This window comes from Salmo salar, chromosome ssa15 (assembly GCF_905237065.1).
Source record: "Salmo salar chromosome ssa15, Ssal_v3.1, whole genome shotgun sequence".
Lineage (NCBI taxonomy): Eukaryota > Metazoa > Chordata > Actinopteri > Salmoniformes > Salmonidae > Salmo > Salmo salar.
In genome coordinates, this window is record NC_059456.1 from 97,041,905 (window position 1) to 97,046,034 (window position 4,130).

The window sequence follows — 4,130 nt, forward strand, 5'->3', positions numbered from 1 at the left end:
TGCTTGACCAGATACAATGCTATTTCACAGTAAGCAAATTGACAACAGAATTTCAGCATGCTTATAGGGAAGGACACTCAACAAGCACAGCACTTACACAAATGACTGATGATTGATTGAGAGTAATTGATGATAAAAATGATTGTGGGGGCTGTCTTGTTAGACTTCAGTGCAGCTTTTGACATTATCGATCATACACCCCCTGCTTTACACCCCCTGCTATAATGTGGATAAAGAGTTACTTGTCTAACAGAACACAGAGGGTGTTCTTTAATGTAAGCCTCTCAAATATAATCCAGTTAGAATCAGGAATTCCCCAGGGTAGCTGATTAGGCCCCTTGCTTTTAAATGTTTTTACTAACGACATGCCACTGACTTTGAGTAAAGCCAGAGTGCCTATGTATGTGGATAACTCAACACTGTACACGTCAGCTACTACAGTGACTGAAATGACTGCAACACTCAACAAAGAGCTGCAGTTAGTTCCAGAGTGGGTGGCAAGGAATTAGTTAGCTCTAAATATTTCTAAAACTATAAGCATTGTATTTGGAACAAAACACTCACTAAACCCTAAACCTCAACTAAATCTTCTAATAAATAATGTGCAAATTGAGCAAGTTGAGATGTCTAAACTGCTTGGAGTAACCCTAGATTGTAAACTGTCCTGGTCAAAACATATTGATGCAGTAGTAGCTAAGATGGGGAGAAGTCTGTCTATAATAAACCGATGCTCTGCCTTCTTAACAAGAAATTTGTGGAGTGGTTGAAAAACTCCAACCTAAGTGCATGTAAACTTCCGACTTCAACTGTACATTCCCACAGGGATAAGGGATCGGCTGCTGACCTGGGCGCACACAGTTATCGTCGCTGGACATCCAGGTATCACCCACAATATTCAAGCTATCTCCGAAATGTATTGGTGGCCCACCTTGCCGCAGGACGTTACTCGCTACGTCAACTCGTGTTCCGAATGTACCCGGCATGCTCCAGCAGGGAAACTCCTTCCCATTCCCGTGCCTCAGCGTTCCTGGTCTTATCTATCCATTGATTTGGTTTTTGCACCATTTTGGTGGTGTGGACAGATTCTCTAAATCCTGCCATTTTATCCCTCTCTTTGGTCTCACTACCGCTCTCCAGGTCGCTGAGGCACTGTTCCAGCAGGTTCCAACATCCTCTCCGACCGTGGACCCCAATTCATGTCACTATATGGCAAGCCTTCATGGAGAAGCTGGGGTCATAGTCAGCCTCACTTCAGTGTACCAACCTCAGTCAAACGGGCAGGTGGAAAAGATGAACCAGGAGCTGGGGATGTTCCTGAGGAGTCACTGCCAGGACCAGCAGATTCCTTCCCTGGGAGGAGTACGCTCAGAATTCATTGCGTCACTCCTCCACCGGGCTGACTCCCTTCCAGTGTGTTCTGGGTTATCAGCCAACCCTGGCTCCGTGCACCCCGAGCCAGACCGAAGCCCCTGCGGTGGACTAGTGGTTCAGGCATGCAGAAGAGGCTTGGAACAATGCCCACATGAGGCTCCAGCATGCTGTCTGCCGCTAGAAGGAGCAGGTTGATCACCACCAAAGTTAGGATTCCGTGTTCCATCCTGGTGATTGCATCTGGCTCTCCACCAGGAACCTCCCACTCCGCCTACCGTGTAAGAAGCTGAGCCTGTGGTTTGTGGGGCCATTCAAGGTCCTCCGGAGGGTCAACGAGGTAATATATAGATTACAGCTCCCCACTAATTACCGAAACTATCCCTTGTTTCAAGTTTCCCGGCTCAGGCCGGTGGTTCCCTATGCGGGATGGGTATGGTCCAGAGGAGCAGTGTTCGACATTCTAGATCCCAACATCATACAATATTTCCACCTTCACCATCCGGACCGGCCCGTTCCTCGCCCTCGAGGTCATCCCCCTCGCCAGCATCGTCCAAGGCTGGAGGTGCGCGTCGGGCGAGGGTGGGTACTGTAACGTCTGCTCCCGCTCCGGGGGGGGGGACATTTGGGCAGTCTTGATATAACATTTTGAACATCAAGACTGCCAAATGTGCCTAATTTGTTTATTAATAACTTTTCAAGTTCAAAACTGTGCACTCTCCTCAAACAATAGCATGGTACTCTTTCACTGTAATAGCTACTGTAAATCGGACAGTGCAGTTAGATTAAAAATCATTTAAGCTTTCTGCCAATGTCAGATATATCTATGTCCTGGGTAATGTTCTTGTAACTTACAACCTCATGCTAATCGCATTAGCCTATCAGTCTAAAACCTTGCACATACACTGCTGCCACCTAGTGGCCAAAATCCAAATTGCACCTGGGCTGGAATAATACATTATGGCCTTTCTCTTGCATTTAAAAAAAATACCCCAAAAGTTTTTTTTTTAACCAGATCTAATGTGTTATATTCTCCTACATTCCTTTCACATTTCCACAAACTTCAAAGTATTTCCTTTCAAATGGTATTAAGAATATTGCATGTCCTTGCTTTAGGGCCTGAGCTACAGGCAGTTAGACTTGGGTATGTCATTTTAGGCGAAAATTGAAAAAAGGGGCGGATCCTTAGAGGATTAATTACTTAAAAATCATACAATGTGATTTTCTGGATTTTTGTTTTAGATTCCGTCTCTCACAGTTGAAGTGTACCTATGATAAAAATGACAGACCTCTACATACTTTGTAAGTAGGTGTAACGCCCTGGCCATAGAGAGGGGTTTTTGTTCTTTATTTTGGTTAGGCCAGGGTGTTACATTGGGTGGGCGTTCGATGTTTTTGTATTTCTTTGTTTTTTGGTCTGTGTGTGGCTCCCAATCAGGCACAGCTGAAGTTCGTTGTTGCTGATTGGGAGTCACACATAAGGAGCATGTTTTTCCTTTCGGTTTTGTGGGTAATTGTTTCTGTTTAGTGTTTGCACCTGACAGGACTGTTTGGCTGTCGGTTTTCTTGTTTTGTTTTGTATAGTGTTCTTTCTATTATTAAATGCAATGATGAACACCAACTCCGCTGCACCTTGGTCTACTCTCTCTCACGACAGCCGTTACAGTAGGAAAACCTGCAAAATTGGCAGTGTATCAAATACTTGTTCTCCCCACTGTATGTCTTTCTCTGAGACCAGATTGCTTGTTGTGTTGTGGTAACAACAAAGGAGAATTAGGATGTGGCTAGGAGAATTAACGACAAAGGTTAGGATAGTTTACGTAAAACGTTAGGAGAATTAGATTAAGGTTAGGAAAAGGGTTTGGGGTGTTGGCTAGCCTTCCCTATAGCTCAGTTGGTAGAGCATGGTGTTAGCAACGCCAGGGTTGTGGGTTCGATTCCCACGGGGGGCCAGCACAGAAAAAAAATGTATGAAATTGTATGAAATGTATGCATTCACTACTGTAAGTCACTCTGGATAAGAGCGTCTGCTAAATGACTAAAATGTAAATGGCTAAAATTATACAGTTGTCCCCGACGCGATTCAAACACGCAACCTTTGGATTGCTAAACGGTCACGGTATATATAATATATATACAGAGCATTCGGAAAGTATTCAGACCCCTTAACTTTTCCCACATTTTGTTACATCACAGCCTTAATCTAAAATGGATTAAATACACACAATACCCCATAATGACAAAGCAAAAACAGTTCGTTTTTTTGTGCCAATTTTGTAAAAAATAACAGAAATATCTGATTTACATAAGTATTCAGACCCTTTGCTATGAGAATCTAAATTGAGCTCAGGTGCATCCTGTTTCCAATGATCATCCTTGAGATGTTTGTACAACTTGATTGGAGTCCACCTGTGGTAAATTAAATGATTGGACAGGCACACACCTGTCTATATAAGGTCCCACAGTTGACAGTACATGTCAGAGCAAAAATTGAGCCATGAGGTCGAAGGAATTGTCCATAGAGCTACGAGACAGGTGAATTATGTCAGGGTTAGGATAATTATGTCAAGGTTAGGAAAAGGGTTTGGGGAAGTGTTAGCTAAAATGCTACTCAAACAGGCAACCTTTGAATTGCTAAATGGTCGCGGCCAACCTCCCTACCTCCCCGACCAACTAATTTGTTTTGTATTTCTTATTTCACTTTTGTTTATCTACTTCACTTGCTTGGCAATGTTAACACATGTTTCCCATGCCAATAAAGC

General features: G+C 43.6%; 1 non-coding gene across 1 annotated transcript; it reads left to right on the forward strand.

Annotated features, from left to right (window-relative positions):
- The first annotated feature begins 3,244 nt into the window (after positions 1-3,244).
- Positions 3,245-3,320, forward strand: trnaa-agc (transfer RNA alanine (anticodon AGC)). The gene has a single exon. It is a non-coding gene; the product is annotated as a tRNA-Ala (tRNA).
- Positions 3,321-4,130: the final 810 nt, after the last annotated feature.